At 57.0% G+C, this 18,271-nt stretch overlaps 10 non-coding genes and 2 pseudogenes across 10 annotated transcripts; all 12 read left to right on the forward strand.

Annotated features, from left to right (window-relative positions):
- The first annotated feature begins 84 nt into the window (after positions 1–84).
- LOC143417285 (5S ribosomal RNA) lies at positions 85–203 on the forward strand. Its single transcript, XR_013097505.1, has one exon. It is a non-coding gene; the product is annotated as a 5S ribosomal RNA (ribosomal RNA).
- A 901-nt stretch (positions 204–1,104) lies between these two features.
- Positions 1,105–1,223, forward strand: LOC143417692 (5S ribosomal RNA). The gene has a single exon (XR_013097840.1). It is a non-coding gene; the product is annotated as a 5S ribosomal RNA (ribosomal RNA).
- Positions 1,224–2,354: 1,131 nt separating this feature from the next.
- LOC143417291 (5S ribosomal RNA) lies at positions 2,355–2,473 on the forward strand. The gene has a single exon (XR_013097511.1). It is a non-coding gene; the product is annotated as a 5S ribosomal RNA (ribosomal RNA).
- Positions 2,474–4,517: 2,044 nt separating this feature from the next.
- On the forward strand, positions 4,518–4,636 carry LOC143417268 (5S ribosomal RNA). Its single transcript, XR_013097487.1, has one exon. It is a non-coding gene; the product is annotated as a 5S ribosomal RNA (ribosomal RNA).
- Positions 4,637–5,890: 1,254 nt separating this feature from the next.
- Positions 5,891–6,009, forward strand: LOC143417447 (5S ribosomal RNA). Its single transcript, XR_013097668.1, has one exon. It is a non-coding gene; the product is annotated as a 5S ribosomal RNA (ribosomal RNA).
- Positions 6,010–7,183: 1,174 nt separating this feature from the next.
- LOC143417279 (5S ribosomal RNA) lies at positions 7,184–7,302 on the forward strand. The gene has a single exon (XR_013097499.1). It is a non-coding gene; the product is annotated as a 5S ribosomal RNA (ribosomal RNA).
- Positions 7,303–8,203: 901 nt separating this feature from the next.
- LOC143417475 (5S ribosomal RNA) lies at positions 8,204–8,322 on the forward strand. Its single transcript, XR_013097697.1, has one exon. It is a non-coding gene; the product is annotated as a 5S ribosomal RNA (ribosomal RNA).
- A 1,921-nt stretch (positions 8,323–10,243) lies between these two features.
- Positions 10,244–10,362, forward strand: LOC143417555 (5S ribosomal RNA; annotated as a pseudogene).
- A 2,698-nt stretch (positions 10,363–13,060) lies between these two features.
- On the forward strand, positions 13,061–13,179 carry LOC143417547 (5S ribosomal RNA; annotated as a pseudogene).
- A 1,678-nt stretch (positions 13,180–14,857) lies between these two features.
- On the forward strand, positions 14,858–14,976 carry LOC143417694 (5S ribosomal RNA). Its single transcript, XR_013097842.1, has one exon. It is a non-coding gene; the product is annotated as a 5S ribosomal RNA (ribosomal RNA).
- Positions 14,977–16,227: 1,251 nt separating this feature from the next.
- Positions 16,228–16,346, forward strand: LOC143417695 (5S ribosomal RNA). Its single transcript, XR_013097843.1, has one exon. It is a non-coding gene; the product is annotated as a 5S ribosomal RNA (ribosomal RNA).
- A 1,251-nt stretch (positions 16,347–17,597) lies between these two features.
- Positions 17,598–17,716, forward strand: LOC143417696 (5S ribosomal RNA). The gene has a single exon (XR_013097844.1). It is a non-coding gene; the product is annotated as a 5S ribosomal RNA (ribosomal RNA).
- Positions 17,717–18,271: the final 555 nt, after the last annotated feature.

An 18,271-nucleotide genomic window follows, 5' to 3' on the forward strand; every position in this document is an offset into this window, starting at 1 on the left:
GTTAAAGGATTGTCTTCGTAACTTCAGGTACTTGCCACCTAATCAGTTGAATCCATAAATTGAGACATTGTGCTGGGGCCAGCAGCTTACGGCCATACCACCCTGAGCACGCCCGACCTCGTCTGATCTCGGAAGCTAAGCAAGGCTGGGCTTGGTTAGTACTTGGATGGGAGACTACCTGGGAATACCTGGTGCTGTAAGCCTTTCATTTTCATGTCATTGAACCGCTTTTGATCCAGAGAAGGGGTGTATTAAAAGACCAAAAGCAGCTGCCCATTAATGAGGGCACATTAACGACATTGCTTTTGGCTGTTTTCCAATGTCTTGTGCTGCTAGCTGATGCCACCTACACCACACCAGGGCCTGAGTGACCGGCTGGGGCCACTTACACCACATCAGGGCCTGTGGCTGCTGGCTGAGGCCACTTACACCACACCAGGGCCTGTGGCTGCTGGCTGAGGCCACTTACACCACACCAGGGCATTAGTTGCTATTGAGGCCAATTACACCACACCAGGGTCTGTGGCTCTTGCTCAGGCCACTTACACCACACCAGGGCCTGTGGCACTGGCTGAGGCCACTTACACCACACCAGGGCCTGTGGCTGCTGGCTGAGGCCACTTACACCACACCAGGGCCTGTGGCTGCTGGCTGAGGCCACTTACACCACACCAGGGCCTGTGGCTGCTGGCTGAGGTCACTTACACCACACCAGGGCCTGTGGCTGCTGGCTGAGGGCACTTACACCACACCAGTGCCTGTGGCTTCTGGCTGAGGGCACTTACACCACACCAGGGTCTGTGGCTCTTGCTCAGGCCACTCATATCACACCAGGCCCTGTGCTTCTGGCCGAGGCCATCTTCACCAAACCAGGCCCTGTGCTGCTAGCTGTGGCCATGTACAACACACCAGGCCCTGTGCTGGTTCCTGAGGCCATCTTCAACAATCCAGGGCCTGTGCTGTTAGATAAATGCTAAACTGAGCCTTTGGGTTAGGGTATTATGCAAACATGCAGGTATGGTTAAAGGATTGTCTTCGTAACTTCAGGTACTTGCCACCTAATCAGTTGAATCCATAAATTGAGACATTGTGCTGGGGCCAGCAGCTTACGGCCATACCACCCTGAGCACGCCCGACCTCGTCTGATCTCGGAAGCTAAGCAGGGCTGGGCTTGGTTAGTACTTGGATGGGAGACTGCCTGGGAATACCTGGTGCTGTAAGCCTTTCATTTTCATGTCATTGAACCGCTTTTGATCCAGAGAAGGGGTGTATTAAAAGACCAAAAGCAGCTGCCCATTAATGAGGGCACATTAACGACATTGCTTTTGGCTGTTTTCCAATGTCTTGTGCTGCTAGCTGATGCCACCTACACCACACCAGGGCCTGAGTGACCGGCTGGGGCCACTTACACCACATCAGGGCCTGTGGCTGCTGGCTGAGGCCACTTACACCACACCAGGGCCTGTGGCTGCTGGCTGAGGCCACTTACACCACACCAGGGCCTTAGTTGCTTTTGAGGCCAATTACACCACACCAGGGTCTGTGGCTCTTGCTCAGGCCACTTACACCACACCAGGGCCTTAGTTGCTATTGAGGCCAATTACACCACACCAAGGCCTGTGGCTGCTGGCTGAGGCCACTTACACCACACCAGGGCCTTAGTTGCTATTGAGGCCACTTACACCACACCAGGGCCTGTGGCTGCTGGCTGAGGCCACATACACCACACCAGGGCCTTAGTTGCTATTGAGGCCAATTACACCACACCAGGGCCTGTGGCTCTGGCTGAGGCCACTTACACCACACCAAGGCCTGTGGCTGCTGGCTGAGGCCACCTACACCACACCAGGGCCTTAGTTGCTATTGAGGCCAATTACACCACACCAGGGTCTGTGGCTCTTGCTCAGGCCACTTACACCACACCAGGGCCTGTGGCTGCTGGCTGAGGCCACTTACACCACACAAGGGCCTGTGGCTGCTGGCTGAGACCACTTACACCACACCAGGGCCTGTGGCTCTTGCTCAGGCCACTTACACCACACCAGGGCCTGTGGCTCTTGCTCAGGCCACTCATATCACACCAGGCCCTGTGCTTCTGGCCGAGGCCATCTTCACCAAACCAGGCCCTGTGCTTCTTGCTGTGGCCATGTACAACACACCAGGCCCTGTGCTTGTTCCTGAGGCCATCTTCAACAATCCAGGGCCTGTGCTGTTAGATAAATGCTAAACTGAGCCTTTGGGTTAGGGTATTATGCAAACATGCAGGTATGGTTAAAGGATTGTCTTCGTAACTTCAGGTACTTGCCACCTAATCACTTGAATCCATAAATTGAGACATTGTGCTGGGGCCAGCAGCTTACGGCCATACCACCCTGAGCACGCCCGACCTCGTCTGATCTTGGAAGCTAAGCAGGGCTGGGCTTGGTTAGTACTTGGATGGGAGACTCCCTGGGAATACCTGGTGCTGTAAGCCTTTCATTTTCAGGTCATTGAACCGCTTTTGATCCAGAGAAGGGGTGTATTAAAAGACCAAAAGCAGCTGCCCATTAATGAGGGCACATTAACGACATTGCTTTTGGCTGTTTTCCAATGTCTTGTGCTGCTAGCTGATGCCACCTACACCACACCAGGGACTGAGTGACCGGCTGGGGCCACTTACACCACATCAGGGCCTGTGGCTGCTGGCTGAGGCCACCTACACCACACCAGGGCATTAGTTGCTATTGAGGCCAATTACACCACACCAGGGTCTGTGACTCTTGCTCAGGCCACTTACACCACACCAGGGCCTGTGGCACTGGCTGAGGCCACTTACACCACACCAGGGCCTGTGGCTGCTGGCTGAGGCCACTTACACCACACCAGGGCCTGTGGCTGCTGGCTGAGGCCACTTACACCACACCAGGGCCTGTGGCTGCTGGCTGAGGCCACTTACACCACACCAGGGCCTGTGGCTGCTGGCTGAGGGCACTTACACCACACCAGTGCCTGTGGCTCTTGCTCAGGCCACTTACACCACACCAGGGCCTGTGGCTGCTGGCTGAGGCCACTTACACCACACCAGGGCCTGTGGCTGCTGGCTGAGGGCACTTACACCACACCAGTGCCTGTGGCTGCTGGCTGAGGCCACTTACACCACACCAGGGCATTAGTTGCTATTGAGGCCCCTTACACCACACCAGGGCCTGTGGCACTGGCTGAGGCCACTTACACCACACCAGGGCCTGTGGCTGCTGGCTGAGGCCACCTACACCACAGCAGGGCATTAGTTGCTATTGAGGCCAATTACACCACACCAGGGTCTGTGACTCTTGCTCAGGCCACTTACACCACACCAGGGCCTGTGGCACTGGCTGAGGCCACTTACACCACACCAGGGCCTGTGGCTGCTGGCTGAGGTCACTTACACCACACCAGGGCCTGTGGCTGCTGGCTGAGGGCACTTACACCACACCAGTGCCTGTGGCTTCTGGCTGAGGCCACTTACACCACACCAGGGCCTGTGGCTGCTGGCTCAGGCCACTTACACCACACCAGGGCCTGTGGCTGCTGGCTGAGGCCACTTACACCACACCAGGGCCTGTGGCTGCTGGCTGAGGCCACTTACACCACACCAGTGCCTGTGGCTGCTGGCTGAGGCCACTTACACCACACCAGGGCATTAGTTGCTATTGAGGCCCCTTACACCACACCAGGGCCTGTGGCACTGGCTGAGGCCACTTACACCACACCAGGGCCTGTGGCTGCTGGCTGAGGCCACCTACACCACACCAGGGCATTAGTTGCTATTGAGGCCAATTACACCACACCAGGGTCTGTGGCTCTTGCTCAGGCCACTTACACCACACCAGGGCCTGTGGCACTGGCTGAGGCCACTTACACTACACCAGGGCCTTAGTGGCTCTGGCTGAGGCCACTTACACCACACCAGGGCCTGTGGCTGCTGGCTGAGGCCACTTACACCACACCAGGGCCTGTGGCTGCTGGCTGAGGCCACTTACACCACACCAGGGCCTGTGGCTGCTGGCTGAGGCCACTTACACCACACCAGGGCCTGTGGCTGCTGGCTGAGGCCACTTACACCACACCAGGGCCTTAGTTGCTATTGAGGCCACTTACACCACACCAGGGCCTGTGACTGCTGGCTGAGGCCACCTACACCACACCAGGGCCTGTGGCTCTTGCTCAGGCCACTTACACCACACCAGGGCCTGTGGCTCTTGCTCAGGCCACTCATATCACACCAGGCCCTGTGCTTCTGGCCGAGGCCATCTTCACCAAACCAGGCCCTGTGCTTCTTGCTGTGGCCATGTACAACACACCAGGCCCTGTGCTTGTTCCTGAGGCCATCTTCAACAATCCAGGGCCTGTGCTGTTAGATAAATGCTAAACTGAGCCTTTGGGTTAGGGTATTATGCAAACATGCAGGTATGGTTAAAGGATTGTCTTCGTAACTTCAGGTACTTGCCACCTAATCACTTGAATCCATAAATTGAGACATTGTGCTGGGGCCAGCAGCTTACGGCCATACCACCCTGAGCACGCCCGACCTCGTCTGATCTCGGAAGCTAAGCAGGGCTGGGCTTGGTTAGTACTTGGATGGGAGACTACCTGGGAATACCTGGTGCTGTAAGCCTTTCATTTTCATGTCATTGAACCGCATTTGATCCAGAGAAGGGGTGTATTAAAAGACCAAAAGCAGCTGCCCATTAATGAGGGCACATTAACGACATTGCTTTTGGCTGTTTTCCAATGTCTTGTGCTGCTAGCTGATGCCACCTACACCACACCAGGGCCTGAGTGACCGGCTGGGGCCACTTACACCACATCAGGGCCTGTGGCTGCTGGCTGAGGCCACTTACACCACACCAGGGCCTGTGGCTGCTGGCTGAGGCCACTTACACCACACCAGGGCATTAGTTGCTATTGAGGCCAATTACACCACACCAGGGTCTGTGGCTCTTGCTCAGGCCACTTACACCACACCAGGGCCTGTGGCACTGGCTGAAGCCACTTACACCACACCAGGGCCTGTGGCTGCTGGCTGAGGCCACCTACACCACACCAGGGCATTAGTTGCTATTGAGGCCACTTACACCACACCAGGGCCTGTGGCTGCTGGCTGAGGCCACTTACACCACACCAGGGCCTGTGGCTGCTGGCTGAGGCCACTTACACCACACCAGGGCCTGTGGCTGCTGGCTGAGGGCACTTACACCACACCAGTGCCTGTGGCTTCTGGCTGAGGCCACTTACACCACACCAGTGCCTGTGGCTGCTGGCTGAGGCCACTTACACCACACCAGGGCCTTAGTTGCTATTGAGGCCACTTACACCACACCAGGGCCTGTGGCTGCTGGCTGAGGCCACATACACAACACCAGGGCCTTAGTTGCTATTGAGGCCAATTACACCACACCAGGGCCTGTGGCACTGGCTGAGGCCACTTACACCACACCAGGGCCTGTGGCTGCTGGCTGAGGCCACTTACACCACACAAGGGCCTGTGGCTGCTGGCTGAGGCCACCCACACCACACCAGGGCCTGTGGCTGCTGGCTGAGGCCACTTACACCACACCAGGGCCTGTGGCTCTTGCTCAGGCCACTCATATCACACCAGACCCTGTGCTTCTGGCCGAGGCCATCTTCACCAAACCTGGCCCTGTGCTGCTTGCTGTGGCCATGTACAACACACCAGGCCCTGTGCTGGTTCCTGAGGCCATCTTCAACAATCCAGGGCCTGTGCTGTTAGATAAATGCCAAACTGAGCCTTTGGGTTAGGGTATTATGCAAACATGCAGGTATGGTTATAGGATTGTCTTCGTAACTTCAGGTACTTGCCACCTAATCAGTTGAATCCATAAATTGAGACATTGTGCTGGGGCCAGCAGCTTACGGCCATACCACCCTGAGCACGCCCGACCTCGTCTGATTTCGGAAGCTAAGCAGGGCTGGGCTTGGTTAGTACTTGGATGGGAGACTGCCTGGGAATACCTGGTACTGTAAGCCTTTCATTTTCATGTCATTGAACCGCTTTTGATCCAGAGAAGGGGTGTATTAAAAGACCAAAAGCAGCTGCCCATTAATGAGGGCACATTAACGACACTGCTTTTGGCTGTTTTCCAATGTCTTGTGCTGCTAGCTGATGCCACCTACACCACACCAGGGCCTGAGTGACCGGCTGGGGCCACTTACACCACATCAGGGCCTGTGGCTCTGGCTGAGGCCACTTACACCACACCAGGGCCTGTGGCTGCTGGCTGAGGCCACTTACACCACACCAGGGCCTTAGTTGCTATTGAGGCCAATTACACCACACCAGGGCCTGTGGCTGCTGGCTGAGGCCACTTACACCACACCAGGGCCTGTGGCTGCTGGATGAGGCGACTTACACCACACCAAGGCCTGTGGCTGCTGTCTGAGGCCACTTACACCACACCAGGGCCTTAGTTGCTATTGAGGCCACTTACACCACACCAGGGCCTGTGGCTGCTGGCTGAGGCCACATACACCACACCAGGGCCTTAGTTGCTATTGAGGCCAATTACACCACACCAGGGCCTGTGGCTGCTGGCTGAGGCCACTTACACCACACCAAGGCCTGTGGCTGCTGGCTGAGGCCACCTACACCACACCAGGGCCTTAGTTGCTATTGAGGCCAATTACACCACACCAGGGTCTGTGGCTCTTGCTCAGGCCACTTACACCACACCAGGGCCTGTGGCTGCTGGCTGAGGCCACTTACACCACACAAGGGCCTGTGACTGCTGGCTGAGGCCACCTACACCACACCAGGGCCTGTGGCTGCTGGCTGAGACCACTTACACCACACCAGGGCCTGTGGCTCTTGCTCAGGCCACTTACACCACACCAGGGCCTGTGGCTCTTGCTCAGGCCACTCATATCACACCAGGCCCTGTGCTTCTGGCCGAGGCCATCTTCACCAAACCAGGCCCTGTGCTTCTTGCTGAGGCCATGTACAACACACCAGGCCCTGTGCTTGTTCCTGAGGCCATCTTCAACAATCCAGGGCCTGTGCTGTTAGATAAATGCTAAACTGAGCCTTTGGGTTAGAGTATTATGCAAACATGCAGGTATGGTTAAAGGATTGTCTTCGTAACTTCAGGTACTTGCCACCTAATCAGTTGAATCCATAAATTGAGACATTGTGCTGGGGCCAGCAGCTTACGGCCATACCACCCTGAGCACGCCCGACCTCGTCTGATCTCGGAAGCTAAGCAGGGCTGGGCTTGGTTAGTACTTGGATGGGAGACTACCTGGGAATACCTGGTGCTGTAAGCCTTTCATTTTCATGTCATTGAACCGCATTTGATCCAGAGAAGGGGTGTATTAAAAGACCAAAAGCAGCTGCCCATTAATGAGGGCACATTAACGACATTGCTTTTGGCTGTTTTCCAATGTCTTGTGCTGCTAGCTGATGCCACCTACACCACACCAGGGCCTGAGTGACCGGCTGGGGCCACTTACACCACATCAGGGCCTGTGGCTCTGGCTGAGGCCACTTACACCACACCAGGGCCTGTGGCTGCTGGCTGAGGCCACTTACACCACACCAGGGCCTGTGGCTGCTGGCTGAGGCCACCTACACCACACCAGGGCCTTAGTTGCTATTGCGGCCAATTACACCACACCAGGGTCTGTGGCTCTTGCTCAGGCCACTTACACCACACCAGGGCCTGTGGCTGCTGGCTGAGGCCACTTACACCACACCAGGGCCTGTGGCTGCTGGCTGAGGCCACTTACACCACACAAGGGCCTGTGGCTGCTGGCTGAGGCCACTTACACCACACCAGGGCCTGTGGCTTCTGGCTGAGGCCACTTACACCACACCAGTGCCTGTGGCTTCTGGCTGAGGCCACTTACACCACACCAGGGCCTGTGGCTCTTGCTCAGGCCACTCACATCACACCAGGCCCTGCGCTTCTGGCCGAGGCCATCTTCACCAAACCTGGCCCTGTGCTGCTAGCTGTGGCCATGTACAACACACCAGGCCCTGTGCTGGTTCCTGAGGCCATCTTCAACAATCCAGGGCCTGTGCTGTTAGATAAATGCTAAACTGAGCCTTTGGGTTAGGGTATTATGCAAACATGCAGGCATGGTTATAGGATTGTCTTCGTAACTTCAGGTACTTGCCACCTAATCAGTTGAATCCATAAATTGAGACATTGTGCTGGGGCCAGCAGCTTACGGCCATACCACCCTGAGCACGCCCGACCTCGTCTGATCTCGGAAGCTAAGCAGGCCTGGGCTTGGTTAGTACTTGGATGGGAGATTTCCTGGGAATACCTGGTGCTGTAAGCCTTTCATTTTCATGTCATTGAACCGCTTTTGATCCAGAGAAGGGGTGTATTAAAAGACCAAAAGCAGCTGCCCATTAATGAGGGCACATTAACGACACTGCTTTTGGCTGTTTTCCAATGTCTTGTGCTGCTAGCTGATGCCACCTACACCACACCAGGGCCTGAGTGACCGGCTGGGGCCACTTACACCACATCAGGGCTTGTGGCTGCTGGCTGAGGCCACTTACACCACACCAGGGCCTGTGGCTGCTGGCTGAGGCCACTTACACCACACCAGGGCATTAGTTGCTATTGAGGCCAATTACACCACACCAGGTTCTGTGGCTCTTGCTCAGGCCACTTACACCACACCAGGGCCTGTGGCACTGGCTGAGGCCACTTACACCACACCAGGGCCTGTGGCTGTTGGCTGAGGCCACTTACACCACACCAGGGCCTGTGGCTGCTGGCTGAGGCCCCTTACACCACACCAGGGCCTGTGGCTGCTGGCTGAGGCCACTTACACCACACCAGGGCCTGTGGCTGCTGGCTGAGACCACTTACACCACACCAGGGCCTGTGGCTCTTGCTCAGGCCAGTTACACCACACCAGGGCCTGTGGCTCTTGCTCAGGCCACTTACACCACACCAGGGCATTAGTTGCTATTGAGGCCAATTACACCACACCAGGGCCTGTGGCACTGGCTGAGGCCACTTACACCACACCAGGGCCTGTGGCTGCTGGCTGAGGCCACCTACACCACACCACGGCCTTATTTGCTTCTGAGGCCACTTACACCACACCAGGGCCTGTGGCTGCTGGCTGAGGCCACATACACCACACCAGGGCCTTAGTTGCTATTGAGGCCAATTACACCACACAAGGGCCTGTGGCACTGGCTGAGGCCACTTACACCACACCAGGGCCTGTGGCTGCTGGCTGAGGCCACTTACACCACACAAGGGCCTGTGGCTGCTGGCTGAGGCCACCTACACCACACCAGGGCCTGTGGCTGCTGGCTGAGGCCACTTACACCACACCAGGGCCTGTGGCTGCTGGATGAGGCGACTTACACCACACCAAGGCCTGTGGCTGCTGGCTGAGGCTACTTACACCACACCAGGGCCTTAGTTGCTATTGAGGCCACTTACACCACACCAGGGCCTGTGGCTGCTGGCTGAGGCCACTTACACCACACCAGGGCCTTAGTTGCTATTGAGGCCACTTACACCACACCAGGGCCTGTGGCTGCTGGATGAGGCGACTTACACCACACCAAGGCCTGTGGCTGCTGGCTGAGGCTACTTACACCACACCAGGGCCTTAGTTGCTATTGAGGCCACTTACACCACACCAGGGCCTGTGGCTGCTGGCTGAGGCCACTTACACCACACCAGGGCCTTAGTTGCTATTGAGGCCAATTACACCACACCAGGGCCTGTGGCACTGGCTGAGGCCACTTACACCACACCAGGGCCTTAGTTGCTATTGAGGCCACTTACACCACACCAGGGCCTGTGGCTGCTGGCTGAGGCCACATACACCACACCAGGGCCTTAGTTGCTATTGAGGCCAATTACACCACACCAGGGCCTGTGGCTGCTGGCTGAGGCCACTTACACCACACCAGGGCCTGTGGCTCTTGCTCAGGCCACTCATAAAAACACAGCAGACCCTGTGCTTCTGGCCGAGGCCATCTTCACCAAACCAGGCCCTGTGCTGCTAGCTGTGGCCATGTACAACACACCAGGCCCTGTTCTGGTTCCTGAGGCCATCTTCAACAATCCAGGGCCTGTGCTGTTGGATAAATGCTAAACTGAGCCTTTGGGTTAGGGTATTATGCAAACATGCAGGTATGGTTATAGGATTGTCTTCGTAACTTCAGGTACTTGCCACCTAATCAGTTGAATCCATAAATTGAGACATTGTGCTATGGCCAGCAGCTTACGGCCATACCACCCTGAGCACGCCAGACCTCGTCTGATCTCGGAAGCTAAGCAGGCCTGGGCTTGATTAGTACTTGGATGGGAGACTTCCTTGGAATACCTGGTGCTGTAAGCCTTTCATGTCATTGAACCGCTTTTGATCCAGAGAAGGGGTGTATTAAAAGACCAAAAGCAGCTGCCCATTAATGAGGGCACATTAACGACATTGCTTTTGGCTGTTTTCCAATGTCTTGTGCTGCTAGCTGATGCCACCTACACCACACCAGGGCCTGTGGCTGCTGGCTGAGGCCACTTACACCACACCAGGGCCTGTGGCTGCTGGCTGAGGCCACTTACACCACACCAGGGCCTGTGGCTGCTGGCTGAGGCCACCTACACCACACCAGGGCCTTAGTTGCTATTGAGGCCAATTACACCACACCAGGGTCTGTGGCTCTTGCTCAGGCCACTTACACCACACAAGGGCCTGAGTGACCGGCTGGGGCCACTTACACCACATCAGGGCCTGTGGCACTGGCTGAGGCCACTTACACCACACCAGGGCCTGTGGCTGCTGGCTGAGGCCACCTACACCACACCAGGGCCTGTGGCTGCTGGCTGAGGCCACCTACACCACACCAGGGCATTAGTTGCTATTGAGGCCAATTACACCACACCAGGGTCTGTGGCTCTTGCTCAGGCCACTTACACCACACCAGGGCCTGTGGCTCTTGCTCAGGACACTTACACCACACCAGGGCCTGTGGCTGCTGGCTGAGGCCACTTACACCACACCAGGGCCTTAGTTGCTATTGAGGCCAATTACACCACACCAGGGTCTGTGGCTCTTGCTCAGGCCACTTACACCACACCAGGGCCTGTGGCACTGGCTGAGGCCACTTACACCACACCAGGGCCTGTGGCTGCTGGCTGAGGCCACTTACACCACACCAGGGCATTAGTTGCTATTGAGGCCAATTACACCACACCAGGTTCTGTGGCTCTTGCTCAGGCCACTTACACCACACCAGGGCCTGTGGCACTGGCTGAGGCCACTTACACCACACCAGGGCCTGTGGCTGTTGGCTGAGGCCACCTACACCACACCAGGGCATTAGTTGCTATTGAGGCCAATTACACCACACCAGGGTCTGTGACTCTTGCTCAGGCCACTTACACCACACCAGGGTCTGTGGCACTGGCTGAGGCCACTTACACCACACCAGGGCCTGTGGCTGTTGGCTGAGGCCACTTACACCACACCAGGGCCTGTGGCTGCTGGCTGAGGCCCCTTACACCACACCAGGGCCTGTGGCTGCTGGCTGAGGCCACTTACACCACACCAGGGCCTGTGGCTGCTGGCTGAGACCACTTACACCACACCAGGGCCTGTGGCTCTTGCTCAGGCCAGTTACACCACACCAGGGCCTGTGGCTCTTGCTCAGGCCACTTACACCACACCAGGGCATTAGTTGCTATTGAGGCCAATTACACCACACCAGGGCCTGTGGCACTGGCTGAGGCCACTTACACCACACCAGGGCCTGTGGCTGCTGGCTGAGGCCACCTACACCACACCACGGCCTTATTTGCTTCTGAGGCCACTTACACCACACCAGGGCCTGTGGCTGCTGGCTGAGGCCACATACACCACACCAGGGCCTTAGTTGCTATTGAGGCCAATTACACCACACAAGGGCCTGTGGCACTGGCTGAGGCCACTTACACCACACCAGGGCCTGTGGCTGCTGGCTGAGGCCACTTACACCACACAAGGGCCTGTGGCTGCTGGCTGAGGCCACCTACACCACACCAGGGCCTGTGGCTGCTGGCTGAGGCCACTTACACCACACCAGGGCCTGTGGCTGCTGGATGAGGCGACTTACACCACACCAAGGCCTGTGGCTGCTGGCTGAGGCTACTTACACCACACCAGGGCCTTAGTTGCTATTGAGGCCACTTACACCACACCAGGGCCTGTGGCTGCTGGCTGAGGCCACTTACACCACACCAGGGCCTTAGTTGCTATTGAGGCCACTTACACCACACCAGGGCCTGTGGCTGCTGGATGAGGCGACTTACACCACACCAAGGCCTGTGGCTGCTGGCTGAGGCTACTTACACCACACCAGGGCCTTAGTTGCTATTGAGGCCACTTACACCACACCAGGGCCTGTGGCTGCTGGCTGAGGCCACTTACACCACACCAGGGCCTTAGTTGCTATTGAGGCCAATTACACCACACCAGGGCCTGTGGCACTGGCTGAGGCCACTTACACCACACCAGGGCCTTAGTTGCTATTGAGGCCACTTACACCACACCAGGGCCTGTGGCTGCTGGCTGAGGCCACATACACCACACCAGGGCCTTAGTTGCTATTGAGGCCAATTACACCACACCAGGGCCTGTGGCACTGGCTGAGGCCACTTACCCCACACAAGGGCCTGTGGCTGCTGGCTGAGGCCACCTACACCACACCAGGGCCTGTGGCTGCTGGCTGAGGCCACTTACACCACACCAGGGCCTGTGGCTCTTGCTCAGGCCACTCATAAAAACACAGCAGACCCTGTGCTTCTGGCCGAGGCCATCTTCACCAAACCAGGCCCTGTGCTGCTAGCTGTGGCCATGTACAACACACCAGGCCCTGTTCTGGTTCCTGAGGCCATCTTCAACAATCCAGGGCCTGTGCTGTTGGATAAATGCTAAACTGAGCCTTTGGGTTAGGGTATTATGCAAACATGCAGGTATGGTTATAGGATTGTCTTCGTAACTTCAGGTACTTGCCACCTAATCAGTTGAATCCATAAATTGAGACATTGTGCTATGGCCAGCAGCTTACGGCCATACCACCCTGAGCACGCCAGACCTCGTCTGATCTCGGAAGCTAAGCAGGCCTGGGCTTGGTTAGTACTTGGATGGGAGACTTCCTTGGAATACCTGGTGCTGTAAGCCTTTCATGTCATTGAACCGCTTTTGATCCAGAGAAGGGGTGTATTAAAAGACCAAAAGCAGCTGCCCATTAATGAGGGCACATTAACGACATTGCTTTTGGCTGTTTTCCAATGTCTTGTGCTGCTAGCTGATGCCACCTACACCACACCAGGGCCTGTGGCTGCTGGCTGAGGCCACTTACACCACACCAGGGCCTGTGGCTGCTGGCTGAGGCCACTTACACCACACCAGGGCCTGTGGCTGCTGGCTGAGGCCACCTACACCACACCAGGGCCTTAGTTGCTATTGAGGCCAATTACACCACACCAGGGTCTGTGGCTCTTGCTCAGGCCACTTACACCACACAAGGGCCTGAGTGACCGGCTGGGGCCACTTACACCACATCAGGGCCTGTGGCACTGGCTGAGGCCACTTACACCACACCAGGGCCTGTGGCTGCTGGCTGAGGCCACCTACACCACACCAGGGCCTGTGGCTGCTGGCTGAGGCCACCTACACCACACCAGGGCATTAGTTGCTATTGAGGCCAATTACACCACACCAGGGTCTGTGGCTCTTGCTCAGGCCACTTACACCACACCAGGGCCTGTGGCACTGGCTGAGGCCACTTACACCACACCAGGGCCTGTGGCTCTTGCTCAGGCCACTTACACCACACCAGGGCCTGTGGCACTGGCTGAGGCCACTTACACCACACCAGGGCCTGTGGCTCTGGCTGAGGCCACTTACACCACACCAGGGCCTTAGTTGCTATTGAGGCCACTTACACCACACCAGGGCCTGTGGCTCTGGCTGAGGCCACTTACACCACACCACGGCCTTATTTGCTTCTGAGGCCACTTACACCACACCAGGGCCTGTGGCTGCTGGCTGAGGTCACATACACCACACCAGGGCCTTAGTTGCTATTGAGGCCACTTACACCACACCAGGGCCTGTGGCTGCTGGCTGAGGCCACTTACACCACACCAGGGCCTGTGGCTGCTGGATGAGGCGACTTACACCACACCAGGGCCTGTGGCTGCTGGATGAGGCGACTTACACCACACCAGGGCCTGTGGCTGCTGGATGAGGCGACTTACACCACACCAGGGCCTGTGGCTGCTGGCTGTGGCCATGTACACCACACCAGGGCCTGTGGCTGCTGGCTGAGGCCACATACACCACACCAGGGCCTTAGTTGCTATTGAGGCCAATTACACCACACCAGGGCCTGTGGCACTGGCTGAGGCCACTTACACCACACCAGGGCCTGTGGCTGCTGGCTGAGGCCACTTACACCACACAAGGGCCTGTGGCTGCTGGCTGAGGCCACCTACACCACACCAGGGCCTGTGGCTGCTGGCTGAGGCCACTTACACCACACCAGGGCCTGTGGCTCTTGCTCAGGCCACTCATATCACACCAGACCCTGTGCTTCTGGCCGAGGCCATCTTCACCAAACCAGGGCCTGTGCTGCTAGCTGTGGCCATGTACAACACACCAGGCCCTGTGCTGGTTCCAGAGGCTATCTTCAACAATCCAGGGCCTGTGCTGTTGGATAAATGCCAAACTGAGCCTTTGGGTTAGGGTATTATGCAAACATGCAGTTATGGTTATAGGATTGTCTTCGTAACTTCAGGTACTTGCCACCTAATCACTTGAATCCATAAATTGAGACATTGTGCTGGGGCCAGAAGCTTACGGCCATACCACCCTGAGCACGCCCGACCTCGTCTGATCTCGGAAGCTAAGCAGGGCTGGGCTTGGTTAGTACTTGGATGGGAGACTGCCTGGGAATACCTGGTGCTGTAAGCCTTTCATTTTCATGTCATTGAACCGCTTTTGATCCAGAGAAGGGGTGTATTAAAAGACCAAAAGCAGCTGCCCATTAATGAGGGCACATTAACGACATTGCGTTTTGGCTGTTTTCCAATGTCTTGTGCTGCTAGCTGATGCCACCTACACCACACCAGGGCCTGAGTGACCGGCTGGGGCCACTTACACCACATCAGGGCCTGTGGCTCTGGCTGAGGCCACTTACACCACACCAGGGCCTGTGGCTGCTGGCTGAGGCCACTTACACCACACCAGGGCCTGTGGCTGCTGGCTGAGGCCACCTACACCACACCAGGGCCTTAGTTGCTATTGCGGCCAATTACACCACACCAGGGTCTGTGGCTCTTGCTCAGGCCACTTACACCACACCAGGGCCTGTGGCTGCTGGCTGAGGCCACTTACACCACACCAGGGCCTGTGGCTGCTGGCTGAGGCCACTTACACCACACAAGGGCCTGTGGCTGCTGGCTGAGGCCACTTACACCACACCAGGGCCTGTGGCTTCTGGCTGAGGCCACTTACACCACACCAGGGCCTGTGGCTCTTGCTCAGGCCACTCATATCACACCAGACCCTGTGCTTCTGGCCAAGGCCATCTTCACCAAACCTGGCCCAGTGCTGCTTGCTGTGGCCATGTACAACACACCAGGCCCTGTGCTGCTGGCTGAGGCCACTTACACCACACCAGGGCCTTAGTTGCTATTGAGGCCACTTACACCACACCAGGGCCTTATTTGCTTCTGAGGCCACTTACACCACACCAGGGCCTGTGGCTGCTGGCTGAGGCCACATACACAACACCAGGGCCTTAGTTGCTATTGAGGCCAATTACACCACACCAGGGCCTGTGGCACTGGCTGAGGCCACTTACACCACACCAGGGCCTGTGGCTGCTGGCTGAGGCCACTTACACCACACCAGGGCCTGTGGCTCTTGCTCAGGCCACTTACTCCACACCAGGCCCTGTGCTTCTGGCCGAGGCCATCTTCACCAAACCAGCCCCTGTTCTGCTAGCTGTGGCCATGTACAACACACCAGGCCCTGTGCTGGTTCCAGAGGCTATCTTCAACAATCCAGGGCCTGTGCTGTTGGATAAATGCCAAACTGAGCCTTTGGGTTAGGGTATTATGCAAACATGCAGTTATGGTTATAGGATTGTCTTCGTAACTTCAGGTACTTGCCACCTAATCACTTGAATCCATAAATTGAGACATTGTGCTGGGGCCAGAAGCTTACGGCCATACCACCCTGAGCACGCCCGACCTCGTCTGATCTCGGAAGCTAAGCAGGGCTGGGCTTGGTTAGTACTTGGATGGGAGACTGCCTGGGAATACCTGGTGCTGTAAGCCTTTCATTTTCATGTCATTGAACCGCTTTTGATCCAGAGAAGGGGTGTATTAAAAGACCAAAAGCAGCTGCCCATTAATGAGGGCACATTAACGACATTGCGTTTTGGCTGTTTTCCAATGTCTTGTGCTGCTAGCTGATGCCACCTACACCACACCAGGGCCTGAGTGACCGGCTGGGGCCACTTACACCACATCAGGGCCTGTGGCTCTGGCTGAGGCCACTTACACCACACCAGGGCCTGTGGCTGCTGGCTGAGGCCACTTACACCACACCAGGGCCTGTGGCTGCTGGCTGAGGCCACCTACACCACACCAGGGCCTTAGTTGCTATTGCGGCCAATTACACCACACCAGGGTCTGTGGCTCTTGCTCAGGCCACTTACACCACACCAGGGCCTGTGGCTGCTGGCTGAGGCCACTTACACCACACCAGGGCCTGTGGCTGCTGGCTGAGGCCACTTACACCACACAAGGGCCTGTGGCTGCTGGCTGAGGCCACCTACACCACACCAGGGCCTGTGGCTTCTGGCTGAGGCCACTTACACCACACCAGGGCCTGTGGCTCTTGCTCAGGCCACTCATATCACACCAGACCCTGTGCTTCTGGCCAAGGCCATCTTCACCAAACCTGGCCCAGTGCTGCTTGCTGTGGCCATGTACAACACACGAGGCCCTGTGCTGCTGGCTGAGTCCACTTACACCACACCAGGGCCTTAGTTGCTATTGAGGCCACTTACACCACACCAGGGCCTTATTTGCTTCTGAGGCCACTTACACCACACCAGGGCCTGTGGCTGCTGGCTGAGGCCACATACACAACACCAGGGCCTTAGTTGCTATTGAGGCCAATTACACCACACCAGGGCCTGTGGCACTGGCTGAGGCCACTTACACCACACCAGGGCCTGTGGCTGCTGGCTGAGGCCACTTACACCACACCAGGGCCTGTGGCTCTTGCTCAGGCCACTTACTCCACACCAGGCCCTGTGCTTCTGGCCGAGGCCATCTTCACCAAACCAGCCCCTGTGCTGCTAGCTGTGGCCATGTACAACACACCAGGCCCTGTGCTGGTTCCAGAGGCTATCTTCAACAATCCAGGGCCTGTGCTGTTGGATAAATGCCAAACTGAGCCTTTGGGTTAGGGTATTATGCAAACATGCAGTTATGGTTATAGGATTGTCTTCGTAACTTCAGGTACTTGCCACCTAATCACTTGAATCCATAAATTGAGACATTGTGCTGGGGCCAGAAGCTTACGGCCATACCACCCTGAGCACGCCCGACCTCGTCTGATCTCGGAAGCTAAGCAGGGCTGGGCTTGGTTAGTACTTGGATGGGAGACTGCCTGGGAATACCTGGTGCTGTAAGCCTTTCATTTTCATGTCATTGAACCGCTTTTGATCCAGAGAAGGGGTGTATTAAAAGACCAAAAGCAGCTGCCCATTAATGAGGGCACATTAACGACATTGCGTTTTGGCTGTTTTCCAATGTCTTGTGCTGCTAGCTGATGCCACCTACACCACACCAGGGCCTGAGTGACCGGCTGGGGCCACTTACACCACATCAGGGCCTGTGGCTCTGGCTGAGGCCACTTACACCACACCAGGGCCTGTGGCTGCTGGCTGAGGCCACTTACACCACACCAGGGCCTGTGGCTGCTGGCTGAGGCCACCTACACCACACCAGGGCCTTAGTTGCTATTGCGGCCAATTACACCACACCAGGGTCTGTGGCTCTTGCTCAGGCCACTTACACCACACCAGGGCCTGTGGCTGCTGGCTGAGGCCACTTACACCACACCAGGGCCTGTGGCTGCTGGCTGAGGCCACTTACACCACACAAGGGCCTGTGGCTGCTGGCTGAGGCCACCTACACCACACCAGGGCCTGTGGCTTCTGGCTGAGGCCACTTACACCACACCAGGG

This window comes from Maylandia zebra, linkage group LG3 (genome assembly GCF_041146795.1).
Source record: "Maylandia zebra isolate NMK-2024a linkage group LG3, Mzebra_GT3a, whole genome shotgun sequence".
Classification (NCBI taxonomy): Eukaryota; Metazoa; Chordata; class Actinopteri; order Cichliformes; family Cichlidae; genus Maylandia; species Maylandia zebra.